Below are 21,113 nucleotides of genomic sequence, written 5' to 3' on the forward strand. Positions count from 1 at the left end.
GAGCAGGAGGTTAAAAACCTCTAAAGTAAATACACTATGCAAATATAGAAAAACAGTATCAATTGATACTTATCTCAAAAGATACAATGCGACAGCCTCCCAGGTCACTACCCAGAAAAGATGACCTTTACACAGCAGAAATATAAGATAACAGAGAAGTTTGGCATACGGCTGCAAATCTACAACAAACAAAACAGATACATAGTGTGATACAGTTTAAAAAAAAACTATGCAAATATATCGGATTGAAAAGGAAAACATTTTTTCATGGAGGCTGTGTAAGTCACAAACAGGGGAGGTGTGGCTAGGGCTGCATAAACACAAACAAACTCCTAAATGGCAGGGAATTTAGAAGTGAGGCTGCAGAGGAATGATCTATTCACCAAAACTGATAAGGTAAAGTTGTTTTGGTGCTTAGAGTGTCCCTTTTAGCACTTATCTGACAATATATAACTCCTCCTCTATCATAATATGTACCCACTTTTGAGATGGAAACATTATGATCCCACAAATTTCTGCTGCAACTTTCTTATCTCAAGGAGCTATAAGTCAATCTCTGTTGGTCTTGAGAAAGCAGCAGCACATGCTACAAAATAATTCACAGTCTTCTTTCATTTTGTGAAAAGTTATCAAAATACTTTTTTTACGCAAAATATAACATTTTCTTTTAATGCCACAAGATCAGCAGACTAAGAATGCAAAACATTGAAATAGAGACTGACTTAAATCTGGACTGTGTTAAAGTGGAATGATATTTGTATCCAAAACCAGTGGCGGAACTAATGTAGAGAGTGTCCTGGTGCAAGATCTTTTTTTTTGCCCCCTCTGTAGTGCAAGAGTCGCCAAAAGGTAGATCTCCATCTGTTGTACAATTACCCCAATGCTATGCCAGCTGGGGAGCTACTATTTGCCCCTCCTTGCAGGGCTGTATTTGCAATTTGTAAGCAGTGTTTGTGTGTTTGAATGTAAGAATGTTTTTGTACAGATTGTATGTGTGCATATACTGTTGCCATTGGAACGGTGTACTTGTGTGAGTGTTTGCGTTTGAATTCAGGGGTGTGTTTGTGTGTAGTGTTAGCTTTTAAATGCAGGTGTGCTTTTGTGGGTAGTGTTAGTGTTCGAATGGTACATTTGTGTGTAGTATGAAGGGGTGTGCTTGTGTATAATTTTGGAGTTTGAATGCAGGGGTGTGTTTTTATGTAATCTGTGTGTTTGATTGCAGGGGTGTGTTTGCATGTTGAGTTGGTGTTTCATTGCTGGGATGTATGCACATATACTGCCTCCTACATACATACTCTGATATACCTACACACTAACACACATAAAAACACTGATGCATGCACACACATTCAGACACACATGGACACATGCCTTGACACATGCCCACACTTTGACACATACACACACAGTGAAAAACTTACAAACACATACATGTTATAATTTATATATTTGCAACCACCCTTCTGTTAACATGCGTTTCTCCACCTTGCTGCCTCTGCTGTCTCCTCCTTTACCTTTTTGCCTCACAGGCTCTGTCTATGGAGCTAGGAGGAAGTGATCAGCTCTCACTTCCTCCCAGCATCCGATACTAAAGGGGCCTGGTCACACACTTAAATAATGCGGCACCTGACTAGGCCCCTGTTCAGCAATACCCATTGGGTAGCACAAAGTGCATGGGCCACCTGATGGGTCCCCCCCCCCCCCCCCCCCAGAGTGGAGGCACACAGTAGTTCCGCTACTGACCAATACACATTTTAATTAAGAAATATTTTCCTTTAACGATCAAGGGCCATTGCTGGTTTTAATAACCTGGTCCTTAGAGATCCTTCTTTGGAATGACGTATCTAACCTAGGCCTCAAACTAATAAACTTTCTAAATGATTCTATACGGTTAGAAAAACTTTCGATCTGATTTATGTACAAAAAAAATTACATAGACTTTAATGGTGACTTCTGTAGATGAGTCATTTGTAAAGTTTTTCTGACACATTGAATCATTTGGAAAGCTTGTTAAATCGAGGCCTTACTTAGTGGTAGTAGGGCTCTGTAGAGATACTGATGCTATATAAACAGGCAATTCATGCTGGGATATGGGCAGCAGGAAACAGATTATTATAATGGCATAAGAGGTACCTTATAATCACGACATAGACTCTTGGTCTTGGATTTTTAACCCAATTTCCTACCTTTACTGATTTTATATTTCCGTGGTTTCATTGCACTTTTACTCTTTACATAATGAGGCTTATTTGCTGAACTACAAAAGTCAGGCTGAAATAGTGGATTTGGAAAAAAATCTGCAAATTAATTATAGCAGTAGATTGGATATTTTAGCATGAATTTTGCAATTCGATTTCCAGTTCACTGCAATATGAGGTTTTGTGATTGACAGCGTTATGGATACATGTAAAAATAAAAAATCTGTACTAACATGCCAGTGTTCTAAAATTGAATGTTTTGAGTAACCAATAGCAGCTAAGCTGGCAAAGATCCTAACTGCTACTGGCTGAACATAGGATTTCTTTACCTAGTGTGTAGTAGTATTTGTTAAATCTCTTAATTATGTAAAACTAATACACAAATATACATGTTGAATGAAATTATATATATATTTTCATTCTAAGTGTATTTTGATTATATAAATAAATATATATATATTTGTGGTCGGGGACAAAAGTCGAGGAAAGTAGTGGTGTCTATAAGTCGGTTGTGGTGTGCCGAAACCGACGTTCGCAAAGGCTTATAATAAAAGTGGACAAAATGTTTTCACTAATTATTTGTTGGGGGATCTGCCCGACAACCCAGGCATTCATTCTGCCAATCACGACGATCCTTGTCATGTGATCAGTTGTCAGGCAGCCCACCCGATGGTGTTAAAGGGACACAATTGTCACCCAGACCACTTCAGCTTATTGAAGTGGTCTGGCTGCAGTGTCCCTGTCCCACGTAATCCTGCAATGTAAAGCATTGCAGGTTTAAAGAAGCTGCATTGATTACATTGTAGGACTAAGACTACCTAGAGGCAATTCCTGGTGGCTGACCGCTTTTTGGTTTCCTAACTGACGCTGGTCGTCTTCATGCTCTGCATGGGAACATCCGGTGTTAGTAAAATCCCCATATGGAGGCACTGAAGCAATGCTTATTGGGAGGGACTAATGGGCTTGCCGCTCATGCGCATTAGCCCTCTCCACATAGAATCCCTTTAAGGGTTTAAAGAGCTCAGACGAGTCCAAAGCTTATCATGGGGAAGCATTGAGGACATACGGCATATGAACACCAATGGCTGCACTCCGCCAATTAGATGCTTCTCGGAGAAGCAAATCTATGACAAACATCAGCAACATTTCGGACGTCATGCTGTGAGTGATGACGCCAAAGATGAAGCACATACAGAGGAAGCTCTTCTAAGTAGAGGCATGTTCTCTGACAAATGTAAACATTGCCAGTTCTCTGAAACACCAATGTTTTACATTTCAACAGAAAAACAGAGGGGTCTCTGCATCAAAACCATTCTACTTAGACATAGTAGTTTTGCTGTTAATAATGTCTCTTTAAATGTTATCTTTTACTTGTGACCTAAAGAGTTCCTTAATTTGTTCCATTCACTGTGATCAAAGTGTTATTATCACATAATAGATCCTTATTACACACAATTCTAATATTTATTATATTGATAAAAACTTGCATCCTTTTGTGCCACTTTATATTTTCTCCTTTGGATTGTAAGCTCACTGGGTGTCTCGCTGTGAACTTTATTTAAAGAAGTTTAGGCTCACAAACAGGGGTCTTATTTTCTGTTATAATCTTTTATCTGATTATATATTATATTAATTTAACCCCTGCCTGTTGTCAATTCAGATTGCTCTAGAACACATTGGCTCTATATAAAAAAAAGCAATAATTATGATAGTAATAATAATAATATTTTACGGTTTGAAGGTTGTGACGTGCATGAATTTCAATGGGTGCATGTAACATGTATCTATATAACTGAGAATTAATTTAAAAAAAACAGGTTGTTTTTCATTTTGTTTAACAGACTCAAAGTTATACTACATCTAAAAGTTTAAAGACTTTATGGCTTTTGGCTAGAATGTGGACAAACTTAAAGTTTAACATCTAGATGAAAGGAAAATACACAGATGTTTGAGGTTCTCGACAGAACCAAACTTTGTCAGTTTATTTTTATTCATTAGTGTCTATTAACAAAGGGGTTTCATTAGTTACTATACAGTAAAAAGCAAAACATAGGCAAATATTTATTAACAGCCACTGTGGACAGGACTGTGTGTTGAATTATATCAGATAATGTTACATTATGTTCCAAATACAAGATATAAAAAATCTTATGTAAAATGTTTGATTTAAATATGATTACAACATTTTAAATATGTTAGCACAAACCAGGGACACTTTTATGCTTTAGTGAAAAATGTCAAGTTTTTTATTTCATTTATAATGTCTGTATAATTAGGGGTATATATGCATTTTATTTATCCTCTGCTTGTGATGTCATTCACGAAAACTCTGTCACCCAAAAAACACATGAGTGACAGGATTATTATTATTATTTTATTATTTATATAGTGCCATCAGATTCCGTAGCGCTGTACAAAGGGATCAAACTAGCTTGATGGTGGTGATTGAAATTGGAGTTCTATCCACTAAGCCATCTCACTAGTATAAATACATTTAAGGACTTATTCACTAAACACGGAAGTGTAGTACATTAGAGACTGAATTGCAAAATTCAGACACAATTAGGCAAGCTATCAGTAGTAGAAAGAGGATCCAGGCACTCCAAGTATGTTCAACTGTGTTTATTGGGACAAGTGAGACACCGCAGCGTTTCGACCCCTGAAAGGGTATTTGTCTTTGGCTTGACAAAGAACCTTTCAGGGGTTGAAATGTTGCGGTGTCTCACTTGTCCCAGTAAATGGGGGGTGCCTGGATCCTCTTTCTACCACTGATATCTACTCCCTGTGGCTGGTGCTGGCCCTTGGTCCAGTTTAGCACCCAGGTCTTCATGTGATTGGAGTGGGGTTCGTTTTTTTCTCTTTTTGCAAAAATAGCCAAACTGTGACATAAGCAGAGTTGGAGAATTTTCACAAATCATCAATTTTTGTCAAAATTTTGCAATTCAAGGAAATCTGTAATAGACGTGAATGGTCGCATGCAGAGTCACCCCCCCCAAAATTGTGTGGACAACATTCTACAATACCTAACATTTAATATCAGGCAAACATGGCCAAACTGAAAATGTAGCTCACTTGGAAAGTTGTCCCCGTTTGGTTAATTTGTCATTGGGGCCTGTGCTGGGTATATGGATCTTGTGGTCGTCTAATCTGACTTGTTGTATTGTGGATAATTCTGAACGTGGCTAATGTTTGCGTACTGCCAGGTTTCCTTTTTAAATTTTCCAATTTTTGGGAAAATCGGTTGGAAATAAAATCATCAATCAAATTCTTCTCTGGACTATGAAAGGGGATGTTTACATCTAAGAAATAGAGCTGACTGGGGTTAGGCAGAAATGCTAGATCATTTGCAAGGGGGTTACAAACAGCAAGCCAAAATAGCCACATTTTTCAACATCAGCAATTTCCTCCCCAAAATGTATAATTTAATATAGTTTAGTGAATAAACTGGACTAAAGCACTGCCCAGCCCATGACGATTTGCTTTTAGTATTAGGCTAAGTTCCAAAATATTACAGGTTAATGAATTTTATAATAACATTTGATTGTCTAAAAAGATGATCCTAAAATTGTGAAAAGTCTTCAATAAATTGTGTACTTTTTTAATAAACATACCTCCTCTGTATAGGAGTAATTCTCAGCGTTTGACACACTGCTCCTGGAAAATTCACCAAACGGTGAATTTTGGTGACATGTCGGACTAGGTGATCAGTCGAGGTTCTCCAACCCTTTGCAGACTATAGATTACAGTCTATTCAATGTACAGGGACATGGGCTCTAATGAGTTTATGGGATTCACCTTCATTAGATGCTCCTATTTACTCTCAGATAACAGGGGGTTAATGGAATAAGCTAAATAAAATTCCAGCCCAGCTGATAACTCCATGCAACTTACTATTTAGTGAATACATGCAGAGGCATCATGGTTCTCTAACTTACATGCTGATGGCTCTGTTTGTAGTTTTGCATTTTTTGCCATCATCTGGTTGATAAAAAAAAATTTGTGAACATGTTTAACCCCTTTAGGACCAAACTTCTGGAATAAAAGGGAATCATGACATGTCACACATGTCATGTGTCCTTAAGGGGTTAAAATATAACTCAGGGCTTATAGAATATTCATTCAAGAATAAATGTCTATTAATAGGCTATGGGATGTTTTTCACATCACTTTTGTTTTTTGTTTTTTGTTTGACTGTTAAACTACGAGGCGCATTTTTCTAAACCATGAATTGTGGTAAATTGATGAAGGAATTGCAAAATCGTTGGACAAAGTAGTCAAATGTGAAGTATCTTCCAATCATCTGTTTTACCATCTCACCTGCTACTGCCGAAAGAGTCCATAGTCAGTTCTCCACAATTCCTTGTTTAGTTAATGAACCCCAACATGTTCACTCTTTTAATACGTAGATCATTTTGCAAAAGCACAATGCAAAACAACAGATAGTTCATTTTTTGACACACAAACAGTTATAATTCTATGTCAGAATAACATGCTACAGTTTCAGGAGCATACAAATGCAAAAAATGACAAAAATAATAATAATTTTAATCGTGTGGGTTTTTTACTAAGTATCAAAGGCAATGTGTTAAAACACATAGATTGGTCGGGGGGCTGTAGTTGGTAAACCTGGTAAAAGCAGTGGGCTGGTAGTTATTTGACCCATTGCAAGCTAGTGAAGTGAGTCCACATGCACTTCAAATGGTTACATGACGTCTTTTAAACATTGACACATTTTAAGAATGTCGCTTACAAGTCGGGTTTCCCTTTAAATATTAACATAGATGACCCAGTCCAGTATCTCTTTAATTCACTATAATATCATTTTTTTAATGGGTTAATGGGAGAATTTTTCTTTGTATTGGAGCATCTTTTTTCATTTAATTTTCCGTACGCAATATTTCTCAATAAAGAAACTTTGAGGAGATTTTTCAATTCAAAAAGAAGTGCTAATCTGGGTCAAAGTGCTGAATAAGGAGCAATCACCATGGAAATGAATAAAATGTGGCTTAACATTTAGCACTTTGCTCCTAGTGTAGCACCGGATTTGCCATGGTAAATCTCTCGTTATGACCCTGTATTTCTGTATACCTATATATTTTTATTTATACTTACAGCCCTATTGACTATAGTTACTATGGTGTTAATTTACTAAACTGTGAATTGCAGTGAAAGTAAACCTGAATTTCAACATGAAGGCCAAAAGACCGGATTTGGAAAAATCCCCCAACTTGGCTATAGTCATAGCTTGGCTATTTAGACTGAATTCATGCAATTTAGTTCAATTCACCACAACTTAACGAATAAGCTGTTCAGAGTTTAAGTATACAGATATTATATTATGGGGTTTGGTAGTTTTGGAGAGATTTATGGTCACTTTACTGTACAGCTTGCAATGTATACGGTAGGATTAGTTTACATAATAGGCATATTCTGAGTGACAATTATTACAAAGAGAAAACAACACATCTTTTAGTTTTTTACTTGGTAAATTGCAGTCTACAATAAGTTCTTAACTTCGGTATGTTGGGTAGCAGTGCACAAATTGTAAAATAGTGCCTTCATATTTCTAAATACCAGTGATATGCAATTCTTGGCACTCCAAATATTTGTGAACTACGTTTCGCACAATGCTGTGCCAGCGTTCGGTCAGCCTGCACATGATGGGATTTGCAGTGCACAACATCACAGTGATTGGTGATGGGAGCTCATTCATAGGGGCAGACACACCAATGATTTTTGGTAAAATAAAAACACGTTTTCTTAAATATTTTGGAATGCCAAGCTTTGTTATCACTGCAATATGCTATATGGTAACTGTCAGCCAATTAAAAATGAATGACGTATTTTTACATCTATGGAATGACAAGTCTACTGGACATGCTAACTATGAAATGACAAGTCTAACTGTGCTATGTAAAACAATGCAAATTTTTTTTTTTTTTAGAAACTGAGCTGTTTACACTGCAGGGTTAAATCCACCTATAGTGGCTTCCTAATGCTCACGTGACACGGAAGGTCATAGAAAAGCATTGCGCATTCACATTATGGCCCCAATGCTCCTCGTTGGATTGGGCCATTGAAGAGTAGGTCATAATTCTAAAATGACGTTGCAGGAGGCATGGAGGTGAGCAATGCCTAGGTAGCCTCTGCACTGGAAAAAGATAAGTAACATTTGTATTAATTTAAATTGCACACGAGTGGGGAGACCTTTATATCACTAGGGACAGGGGCAGGGCTGTATTTACCACAAGGCAAACAAGGCATTTGCCTAGGGCGGCACTTTTAGGGGGGTGGCAAAAAATGCCACACCAAGTGCCCAGGCAAATGTCTTGTTTGCCTTGTGTCCTGGGGGGGGGGGGGAGGGGCAGGAGCTGGCTGCCACTTTAGGGGCCCCCCTAGGTGTTAAAGTACTAATATTCTAGCCGGGTGGTGAGGGAGATATGTCCTTTTAGATAATTATTAAAGATCTTAATAATTGATGAGTGTATGAGAAAATATCTGTGTGTGAGTATGTTTGTGACTGTCAGTGAGTGTGTGTGTATGTCTGTCAGTGTGTGTGTCTGTCATTGTTTGTGTGTGTGTGTCTGTCAGTCAAAAAAAAAGGCCTTGACACAAATTAGTGGGGCAAATTTAGTTAAAGGGGGTGTCGCATTTAGTTATGCCTAGGGCAGCACTAATTCAGAACACACCACTGGACAGGGGAACTATAGCAATATAATACAGGTTTGAATTCCTAATGCTATAGTGTTACTTTAAGTATTCACTACAACATGTATCTTGAGATATACAGAAAAATGTGTTTACCTAAATTTATAAAGCAGTAAACAATTTTCAAAACATAATTCTGCCACTAGCCGTTCTGTATGCTGGTCCACGTTCCCTCACCGTCCGGATTGTTTTCCTTTCCACATTATGGCTATCTCCCCCACCCCGCCACCAGCAATCACAATATATATCTATACTATATATATATATATACTTTTTTATTTTACAATCTATTTTATGAAGTCCAACTTATGTTATGTCCTTTTTTAGGTTCACTCACTATGCTAGATTTTGGCACAATCCGACCTATATATAAACACACAAACACTGTGTACCCTTGTGTCTGTTAGTAGGTGATAGTTAACAGCTTCGTTTATCTGTCAACTGATGGGCAACAATAATCATGGTGTCAATATGGTCTCAATACAGTCTCTAGGTAGATACTAAAATATTGGCCTGAAATTGTGTCTACAAAACCTCTACTTAGTTAGACTTCAAGTTCACACATGGCATTGTCCGACAATTACATTTTGGACTTAATAGGTAACTTCCGTCCACTTCCTTATTTATACTGTTACGATAGATTACGACACATGTTTGTTATCAACCATTCACTGTTTTACAAGCCACACCCCGTGATATATGCAATTACGTCATGATATATGTAACTGATCCTCAAACTAGTGAATTTAAGCAGGCCAATTTCTGGGGGGAGTGAGTTGTTAACAAGAGAGTTGGACATTTAATGCCAACACAAGTCAGGGGAAAAGAACAACAGAATTAGAGAATGTTGTGATTTCTCCTCCACTTTAACTTAAATAATCTAATTGGAAATGGATTGGCAAATTTATTATTTTTGAATAGTGTGTGTATTTTGAGCTACCTCACAAAACGGTGAGTTTTGAAATGTAAAAAATGTAGGCCAAAAGCTGGATTGGTGAACCTTCTCCAGACTATATAAACCTAAACTTTGTAACGTGATTTCCAACTCAATGCAACTCATTTAGGTTTCACCACTAAATTGAGATATGTGGAGATCTGACAAAGGAACTGCAAAATGTAGGCCTAAATTGTCCAAATAAATAGCTATTTAACTTTGACTTTGTCGACTCCTTATAGTGAATAAACCCCAGTTGTTTAGTGAATCCTCACAGTAAATATATTGTAATTGTGTGGGTATCTCGGGGGTATCTAAGTTCCAAGCAAGATAGTTTTGAATGTCTCAGTTTTAATAACCACATCGATTGCTATGGGGGTGTGTTCTGCATTACACACCCATCAGGTACTCAAAGATTCATTGAGAACAGTGCGATGCTACCTGGACTGCCATGCCAATAGGTTGGTGAACTAGATATAACAAGACTGGCATAAAACTATATGTGACACTGTGCTGAGCCCTGCCTTGCCAGACACGGTAATTTCAATGCCTGCTTTTGCAAGAGAGGAGCCAAAGTGGCCCTCAATCTCAGTCTGCTCCCAAGAAACCTCTGTAACACAGAATGTAGCTGATAGTTATATATTGTTCCTAAATTTAAAGTCTCACAAAGTGGAACATTACACTTTAATTATTTCTGATTTCTCTTGAAATGTAAAGGGTTACTTCAAGCCCCATGAACACTTCCCTCGTTTGAAGAGGTCAGGGTGCCAGGAGTGTGTATGTGCAGAATTTCGTTATGATAGCTGCACATACAGAGTTTAACCCCTCTGTTGCTGGAGGTGTAACGCCACCTCAGGCTGCGCAATTGGGACGTCATTAGCCAACCCGGAACAAGTGTTCCCCCTTTGCCAGGGGCAGTGACGTTAGTCTTGGGCTGCTAAAATAATCTAAAATAGTTAAGTATAAAATAACCTCACACTCAGCCTAATTAAACATTTTTTTTTTTTAAACAGGCTACTTTTGACTTAAAAATTGTAAGTCAGCCCGCCTTGGCAAGGGGGAGTGACGTTAGTTTTGGAGGATTGGGCTGCTAAAATAACCTAAACTAGTTAAGTATGAAAAAACCTCATACTCAGCCTAATTGAACATTTATTTTTTCAGCTGGTTACTTTTGACTTCAAATTTGTAAGTCGGCTATCAAGACACCACAACACACTGTTTAGGGAATAAATCCCACAGTGTCTCCCATATATATTAACCCCTCAAGGACCACAATTATTTGCCGGACCCCAATGGTAGTATATCATCAAGACATTTTCTGCTTATTTATAATTTCTTTGCGGTCCTCCTGTCATTAAAAGAGTGAGGCATTCCATTTAAGAAAGTCAAAGATAAGATAATTCTAGAGGTGCAGACCCGCATAGCATAGATCTTTAAAGGGTTAAACTGTACAGGGCCTTAACTGTTCTATAGCACCAACCTACAGCTATATAGTCCTATACATCCTTACAAACGTATACAGACCACTGCATCACCTAATTAAAAATAGTGCCCCAATGGTCTTAACTATTTATTCTCCATTTAGAGACAATAATTCTGAGAAGAACATATTTATCAAGACAACAAGAGCAATTTTGTGGAAACATGTTACATGTATGGGACACATTCTTCATGAATTTATTTGGTGAGAGCTTCTTACGTAGCAGTTTAGACCTCGACATGACCTGTTGCTGCCTTGATGAATATCACAGATCATCTCTTGCTCATACAACTATTATGTCATAAGAAACGCTCCATTTAATGACACTTTGTCAAAACATTGTGAACCAGTCCTTTTCAAGCCATTTCACCCCTTCAAAAAAATGATGTCATAGCAGACAAAATAATGATATATATATATATATAAACAGAACAAATTGAGAGGATTTGGTGAATCAAAAAAATATATTAAATAACACGCATAAAAATCAACGTTTCGACCGTCTAGCGGTCTTTATCAAGATGCTGTGACATGTAAAATTATCCAATAAATATTATTTTTGTTTGGCATGAGTGCCAGAAATTGTTGTGTTTTATATATATATATATATACAGGTCTGTGTGACCCCGAATCAGGTATGCATGACTGAGAATTATATTTAACCCTAATGTATTTTAATACAAGGATGACAGAGCAATTTTACAGCTGGCAAAGCATCATGGGACTTGTAGTTTTGCAATACCTATTAGGCCATAGCAATCGAAAGAAGACTAGCAGAGGAACAGATAGGCACTCTTCTCCAAAAAGGTTAATTCAGACGGCTATGTACTGTGTCTATTCGAACGTTGTTTTTTTTTAACGTGTGAATGGGGTCGTTATATCTCACCTTTAGGAGCCTCAATGCTTGTATTCTGTTTAGTAGATAGAGGAGGACATCTAAACCTAAAATATAAATAATGCAGAGAATATAATCACATGTTAAACTGATACACAGGAGTATATATATATATACATTACAGTAGTAGCAATGCTGGTGCAAAATTCTAAAACTTCAGCAATTGCCATGGAAACCAATAGAATATTCTAGCCTATTGCTCCAATTTTAGAACTTTGCCCCATACATGACTGTGAAATATTATATTTATGCACCAGCTTGCTCCCTTTGTCACATTGTAATATATAGTGGGGAAGGGGGGGGGGCGAGGGGAGGGGGAATTGATACATTACCTAATACCTACAATGTACAAAGGGGTCTAACTAGCAAATAAACACAATGATATAATGCCAATTATTTAAGCAATAAGCCGAAATGCATCACTACATACAAGGCCATTGGTATTGAGTATATGAAGTACATAGGGCAATATATATGGTTGTGGAACAAACAAAAGTGTCATCCCAAATCAATCAACTGTAATTAGCATTGTATAGATCATGTAAGTATATAGTATTAGTATTTATTATGTCCCCTACTGTTCCACTTCATCTTATAGGATCCTCCATATTGCATTATCTAAGGAGGATTACAAAGGCAGTTGCATTCTAAAAAATGACTAGCACATTTATCTATGAACATCCAGTATACACGATAGGATTAATTTAAATCAGAAAATGTCATGTTCAAACAGGTAGATCGTCTGTAGTCCCAAATTAAATTAAGAGAAACTAAACACAAAAAGATACAATTTGGGTTGTAAGGTATTGGGAAACCCCTATCTATTTGTATACACATAAATGATTGCTGTAGAAGATGATTATACTTAGTACTTATTCTCATATATATAGGTACAAAGCCAAGTCCAAAGCCAAGCATACAGTGTGAGCTTTATTGGGGATTCCTGCATTCTGACGTTACATTGTATTCAGCTATTGAGCGTTCAGTGTTACTGATTGCAACACTATTAACTGCAGATAGTTACTTAAAAAAAATTACTAACACCTTAAAAAATACAGAACCTTTTTTATGAGCCAATTGCTGTTTCCCCTTCACCCTCTACCCCTCTGTGAATTGTAGGGTGCCAAGCAAGAAAAAGGAGATTAATCAATGGGCGTTGAAGGAAAGTGACCCTCTCTTTTTCCCCAAAATTAGGAACTGTAATATTTATTAATAGCAACCTTAGAGGCTACAAATAACGATGAAGTTCAGTTTTGACAGGCACAATGTTAAAAGGAATCTCTTATCACAGGTAAGTCCTTCACACCTTCGTTCAGCATCACTGAGATAATCAGAGGGGGTCTCCTCCAATTTAAGCACATATTCTTGAAATCTGTACATGCCTGTTTGATAAAAGGTTAAGTAGAAGGCAGTCTGTCTGATAGAATGTAGTGTTTCAGGGTATTTGGACGTTTGGGGCATTTAAAGGAATCTGCTGTCAAAATGCATGTGCAATTTGGATTGTTAGATAAAAAAATAAAATGAACTTTTGCTTTCTGTCAATTTTATAGCATTTTACTTTCTGGGTGTTTTACCCTTTCAGAAGGTGCTAAAGATACCCCTTGATGATTTTTGTCTTTGCTAAACTATTAACTTTTCCTGTGTGTAGTGTATGTGAAGCTGATGTGGTGTATGGAGAAGTGTAAGCCAATTCCTGCTCTGATCCCTGCCTTCTGTCTCTGGGTTAATGTGTTAGAAAAATGCCAGATACCCTCCTAATGGCAAAGCAAGGGACAAAATAAATTTTTAATTATTTTTTTTAATTTTTTTTAACTGTTTTGCTTAAGACACAGGTTAACTTACACAGCCTCTCACTCACTCACCATTTTAAGTTTTATGCAACCGACTATTATTTTATGTCTTTAAGACTGTCAGACAGGTAATTGTCTCTTGATCTGTAGTCAGTAATTACAAAGTATTCTAATGATGAGTGTGAGCTGGGGGCTGGATTCTAAGTTTAATTTTGTTTGGGAGTCAGTATTTGAAGAATTAGCACAGACGTTATCAGAGTCTCATATAAAATGTGCTAATTCAATCCCTCCCCCTTTACTCCCAAGACCCCCCTACCCATTACCAGACTGTTTATTGGGATTTTTTTTTTAACTGCCGTGAGGGGTATATCCCAAAATGATAACATACATAACTGGCTAGACGGTAACCCTACAGTCCTATTTTGCTGCACTCTCATTTTGGCCTTTTTTTCCCCTGCAACTATCACTGGTTCATTTTCAATACTAGCCAAGTCCACCCTTTCATTAACACATCAAACTTATGGAGTCACAGGTCCCCCAATTATAGAAATTGCAATAGACAATCTGCCTATTTTATCTCACCAGCCACAGAATAGGCAGATCAGACAATGCTATCGGTACCAAGAGCTGGAGATGCTGCCTATCGCTCGGAACATGGGGAGGGGGCAACAACTTTCTCACGAACTTTATTTTATTTGGGTAGAGGGGAAGACCAGTAAGGGTTAAAGATGACGTCGTCCCCTATCCAAAAACCTATTCCATTCACCTTTTGAATGCACCCCCCCCCCCCCCCCCACATCCCCCATAAAAAAAAGTTATTATCAATGCTCTGTTTGGAGAAGACCCTCGGATTGGGACCTTCTGAGCTTCCAGGGGGCATTTCTAGGGTGCATAGTTTTCATATAAAACTACGAGACCTGGTTTAAGAAAAGTGTCTTTTTATTAAATCTCGTATTACACAGCGCGCCTTGGACCGTGGGTGAGGGTATATGGGTGGAACGTACAATTGGATTTGGGGAATGGAGGAGAGCGGGGAGACAGGGACGGAGATAAGGGGGTGTATCAATCAGGTGTTGCCTAACGAATAGTTCTCTGATCAGGAGATTGTTGAGGTTTCTTCTGCTTCATCCACCGCCGCCGAAGAATGCGTCCTCCTCAAATGCTTTTTGGGGTAAGGGCTTCCCGGCTAGGTATTGACATACAGCAAGCCCAGACCGCAAAAAGATTCGAGAAGAACTGAGTCAAACTCCGCTTCCAGCAGCCCTTGGACTCCGGATCGTGTCCGTCCAGCCGTGCTTCCCCCCCACCCGACCACCAGCCATGACCACCGAAATCCCCCTCTATAGCCAGCCGTGTGGTCGGCGAGCCAGCGGCGCCCTCATTGTAGAGGCGGCTGTTCAGCACCAGTGGCGGCGGACAGCTCCCCAACGTTCCATACACAGCACACAGAGAGCACGGGCAGAACGCACCAGCGCCCAGACAGAGCGCTGCGTAAAGAGGGAACTCTCCCCCTGAGCACTAAATAAATACACAGCAGTCACGGAGCCCATTGGCTGGGGCCAAAATCGTCACCGACCAATCAGCTGCATCTTCACATCCCCATTTTCTTTTTCGAAAAAAGGGGTAGAGAAAAAAAGGAGAGGAGAAAAAAAAATGACATTTCCATGTCTAATGATTCAATAAATGCTCCTCAAGACAAGGGGGGCTGTGTTGGAAGGGGTACAGGTGCACACCTTTATGGAGGCTGCACAGAAATGGGGGGCTGCTCATTCTTTTAAGCTGAGGGGAGAAAGTGGGGTTCTATTTTAAGATGGGGGTACCAGTGACAGTTTGTGTATGTGGATATAGAAGGGTGTGTGTTGGTGCTTCAGTGAATGCTTTAATATATACACACAGACACAGATTTAAATACACACAAACACTCAGAATGACACATGCATGCAAACATCCTCCCATATACACATGTAGATGTACAAAGTAAAACACACACACATACAGTGTGTCAATGATATTTTCTATATGTACTATGTTAATGTTATCCCATGTTAAAGGTCCCCTTGTGACCAGTTGTGACCTATCTCCCATGCCCATCCTGTTACCATTGTCTGATGTTCTATGTGAGTGCATAAAAAGACATTCTAGTTTGAATGCCTGTATATATATTCTGTACTTGGAGTTCCCTGTCTGAAAAGCATCACTCTATTGAAACAAAACACCTACCGGCTGGTTTTGTATTTACATCCCTAACTCACCCCTCCCCACCTCCCCTTCTATCTCCAAGCTGCATATACCTAAATACATAGAACTGATGTGTATGTCAGAATTCCAAACCAGAATCTCAGAGCAGCATGGTTTCATTTTTCATTAAAAACAGAAGCTGATAGATCCATAATCCATAACTCCTATACCTATTGGACAGTTACAGAAAGCTGCTGGTTTAACCCTTTGCAAGCTTCATAGATGGGGTGCCCATTACTGTGCCCTCTCCATCCACTCTGACACTCAAATGATGAAGTACTTACTTGAACTGAGTGATTATTAATAATACAAATAATTATAATAGAACTTTCACAAATTGCAGAATAAATCTTTAAGAACAGATCTCCATTAATGCACCCTAGACACATTGTATCAATGAGTGAGCAGGAGAACCTTACACAGAGGTCGAAACAAACGTCAGCCACTTACTTGATTGATTGATTGATTGATTGATGGCTCCAGGTCCATTCTGCAGGAGACTTCCTCAGTTTGAGTGCCATGCACATTATTTGATTTCCACAATCCCACCAGCTCCAGGTATGTTATATAAGTTATTATAGTGAGTGGGAGGGTCACGATCTCCTATATGCATTAACCCTTTGCTCCACAGTGTCCAACTTGTTGGTGGCAATATAGAAAACGAGGAAGAAATTGGTATTCCACTCCAGGTGCCCCCCTCTCCTCCTCTCCTCTCATTGGGTGTCCTATGGTACCCCATCACCCTCCCATTCCCTGCCTCTCATTGGACCTCTCTTTTCATGAAGGGATGTCTCTGAAAGTCACGATTCCAGCTCACTTTGAGTGAATTGTGACGCAAGCAGCTCTCCTTACTCAATTCTGGAGTCACGACTTGGAAATCCGTGCTGTTTCACCAAAATTACCGCAGCCATCCTTTAATTATTAAACAGGATCCCGGGCAGGGTGGGCTCTGTGATACTCAGCACTCTATTAACCCCCTGGCTGCTGGGAGGAGGCTGGGATTTAAAGGGGTATATTGTCAGTATGGAGGCTGGGGGACAGGTGATATTTGTAGCAATTTAGTCTTTAATGCCCAGCACCCAGTGAGAACCAGGCAGGATCATATGTGCTCCCTCTCCCTCTCTCCCTCTCCCTCAATGCATCTTCCCCATTCTCTCTAGCTCATTCTTTCTCTCTCGCTCTTTTTTATTCTTCTCTCGTTTCCTCTCATTCTCTCACCTCTTTCTATCTCTCTCTCCCTCTCGTTTTTTCTTTCTCTCTCTCATTTTCTCCCTCTCTTTCCCTCTCTCTCATTTTCTCCCTCCCTTTCCCTCTTTCTCATTTTCTCCCTCTCGTTTTCTCAATCTCTTTTCCTCTCTCCCCTTTTTCTCTCACTCTGTCTTTCTATCTTTTACTTTCTCTCTCATGTACTCCCTCTCTCTCTCTGTCTCTGTCTCTCTCTGTCTCTGTCTCTCTCTCTCCCTCTCTCTCTCTCCCTCTCTCTGTCTCTGTCTCTCTCTGTCTCTCCCTCTCTCTCTCTCTCTCTCTCTCTCTCCCTCTCTGTCTCTCTCTCTCTCTCTCTCTCTCTCTCCCTCTCTCTCTCTATCTCTCTCCCTCTCTCTCTCTCTCTCTCTCTCTCCATATCTCTTTCTCTCTCTCTCTCTGTGTGTTAAAGAGTTGCAGTAATTTGCTACACGTGTTTCTGCTGTTTTAAAATGTGATCTGATTGTAAATACGACCACGCAGCGTGGAATCTCAGCGATGTACACACATAGTGACATCAGTGGGAGTTCTGTTCGCAGGATATTCCCATCCACCACCCGTTAGCAGCCTCTGTGCCTTTCCTCTCTCTGTATCTGAGCTGGAAGAATGATTTCTCTCTGTCTTCTGATCCTCTCTCCACCTCTCACATTTACACCCTTCTAACCCCCTACCAACTCCCCATCTCTCTCCTTTCCCTCTGCCTCATTCATTCTTTCCTCCTGTACCAATCTGTCTCTCCTTTCCCTCTGCCTCGTTCATTCTTTCCCTCCTTCCCTTCTCTCTCTCTCTCAGTTTCTCCCCTCTGAATCCTTTTTCCCAGACTATATCTCACATTTCCTCATTCATCCTCAAGGTGAAGATCTGGGGAGCCAGCTTCCAATCTGAGACATTATCTCTCTGCCGTCGAGTTACATTTAACTCTCCTTTCCTCACTTGTCTTAGGATCACATCTATCTGTAGATTTTCCTCTAAAAAAAAAGGGGGGGAGGGGGGGAGTAAAAAAAGAAAAAAATACAAATACCTGAGACAACCTTCAAACCTCTCCAGTTGGAATTAAACATGAAGGACGAAGGAGTTAATCTCAGAAGGTTTTTTTTTTCATCTCATCATTGGTGATTTGTTGCAAGTAGAGAACATGGGATCCCCACCATTCAGGTCTGTGCCTTGTGTGTTTGTCATATATGTGTGTGTTTGTGTGTAAAATATTATTCAGGTGGGGGTATGTAATTACCTAGGGCTAACCCATCACCCCCTGTGCCAGTCTAAATAATACATCTTTAAAAGCTGGGTCTCCTCCAACATTCTATACATAGCTTGGCCAAGTAACACTGTTTCTAAAAACATCTGCTTTCAAGTGGATGAGAACCCCCCCCCCCCCCAAAAAAAAAAATAATAATAATATAACACACCCGCCCCCTCCTGCAATGTCTCCAGGGACCAAAGCAAGACGTTGGTATTGGGGGATCACAATTAATACAACAGAAAGTTATTAAGTCATTTACATCACAAGTATGCAAGAAAATATTCTGGGTTTACAGAAAAAACTATAAATATATATATATAAATAAAAGTTCTACTTGGCAATGGAATGATCATGGATCAAAATGCAAAATTATCTAGAGAATTGAAGGCATTTGGATTTCAGCACCCTGACTGCAGGACAGCTCCCCTCCCTTTCAGGCTGATTGAGGGGGCATTGAGAGAGTTTACTCTCTGTGAGTGGAGCTGATGGGTTTGGTTGGATTCTCTGTAAATAGGCTTCAAATTCCTTAGAATATTAGGAGACTCCAATAGCGTCAGCAAACTGAGAGAGAAATCAGCCAGCTGCAGCCTCTATCGACTCACAGCAGTAGTGTTGGGTGATTCCAGATTGAATTCCCTCCATCTATTTTATACATGCATATTACAAGCCCTTTCCCAGTTACACTACACCTTAGGAAATGCACATACTGCTACCCACACACCACCACCACCAATAATAAAAAATAAAAAATAAATACATTCTCTAAAATTAGCAGTGAATAAAAAGACACATTAAATCTACAGCAAATACATCCCCATGTCTTACCGTGTCTGGAAAATCCTGTGTATAGGGAGGAATAAAGGCAGACAGTGAGAGAGAGTGAGGGAGAGAGGAAAGGGTGAGAATGAAAAAGAAGGGGAGAAGAGAGAAGAGGGAAAAAAATCCAACAATTATTATTCAGGCAATAGTGGAAAAATATTCTAAGCTGAAGATCAGGTCTCTCTACTCGTTGTGCTGTCTTTTTATATCAGTGAAATCCTCGGTCTATTTCTGGAGCTCAATCAAACCTTGTTCTATTTTTAGACCAGAAAAAAAAATACACACATACACACACATATACTCCCTCCCTCCCTCACACACACATACTCTCCCTTTCTCTCTCTCTCTCTCTCTCTCTCTCTCTCTCTCTCTCTCTCTCTCTCTCTCTCTCTCTCTCTCTCTCACACACACACACACACACACACACACACACACACGCCTTCCCTGACTCTCTGTGGCACATACAGACACACACAGAGACACACACACACACACACACACACACACACACACAAACAGTCTCCTTTACACACACAACCGCTCAAACACACTCCTCTCTCTCTATTTCTCTCTCTCTCTCACATACACACACACACACACATACACACTGGCACTGGTACAAATAGACACACATACACACATTTCCATGCAGTTGGAATGTTTCATACATGGATTGTATCCATTCCAGTCAGAATCACAACAGTAACAAAGCTTACTGTATCTAGCCACCCTCTCCATTCCAAACCTATTGCAGACATCACATTTCCTTTATTAAATGTGTTTATTTACCAACCTTAACCCAAACACCCCCAGTCTGTGCTCGCTTGGATCATTGTAGTGCTGCATTGAATTCATACCAGTTGTCCTGATATCCCCTCTGTCTCTCCCCCTCTCTCTCTCTTTCTGCAGTTGTTTTTTTTAATGTCAGTATTTGTATTTTGGGTTCATAGATTCTATAAAAAGAATCTTATTTCTGGTGGGTGAGAGGTGGTATTTTGGGAGGGCTCTCCCAGTAATCCACTACTCCAGGGATACAGGGTGTGTATGTATTGTGGGGGGGCAGGAGGGTGGAGAGAGGAGGGGGTAATCAGTGCAGATTGGCTCCATCCAACCTGATTTTCCCTGGACGTAATGCAAGTTATCTGCTATTGACGTCACGCTCAGAGTCCCCTCTTCAGAGGATCTGGCTGCTGGTAAGCGGAGAGAGCTATTAGCTTAAAAAAAAAAAAAACAGCTTAAAATGGCTCTGAGTCTGCAAACGTGAAACAAAACACATATCTGTGCATGTAAATCCTGCCTCTCCTGAGCATGCACACACTGAAAGGCAGCATTCATATAAAGGGAAGAATGATTTAAAAAGGCTGTTTTTTTTTAACCCACTGCAATCTCCCCCCCCCCCCCCCTCCCCAAAATAAATCATTAAAACAGGACAAATTGGGTTTAGATTTGCCAGGAAAAAGCCTTGTCTCCAGGGGTGATGCAAATATTAGAATATATATGTCTCTGCCTTCCTGCTTCCTGAACCCACGCAACTTCTCTCAAACACCCACGGAATCAACACAGCAC

The 21,113-nt window shown here is 39.5% G+C and overlaps 1 long non-coding RNA gene across 2 annotated transcripts in view; it reads right to left on the reverse strand.

Moving 5' to 3' along the window:
• LOC134578641 (uncharacterized) overlaps positions 1–21,113 on the reverse strand; it is a 55,329-nt gene that overhangs the window by 25,941 nt on the left and 8,275 nt on the right. Inside the window, exons 2-3 of one of the 2 annotated variants that reach the window (XR_010086115.1) lie at positions 19,554–19,568; positions 12,207–12,262 (exon numbers count right to left, since the gene is read on the reverse strand). This is a non-coding gene — a long non-coding RNA (uncharacterized LOC134578641). Of the gene's footprint in view, positions 1–12,206; positions 12,263–19,553; positions 19,742–21,113 lie in introns of those variants that run through there. The other variant, XR_010086114.1, reaches the window with a different exon arrangement.

This window comes from Pelobates fuscus, chromosome 12, assembly GCF_036172605.1.
Source record: "Pelobates fuscus isolate aPelFus1 chromosome 12, aPelFus1.pri, whole genome shotgun sequence".
NCBI classification, from domain to species: domain Eukaryota; kingdom Metazoa; phylum Chordata; class Amphibia; order Anura; family Pelobatidae; genus Pelobates; species Pelobates fuscus.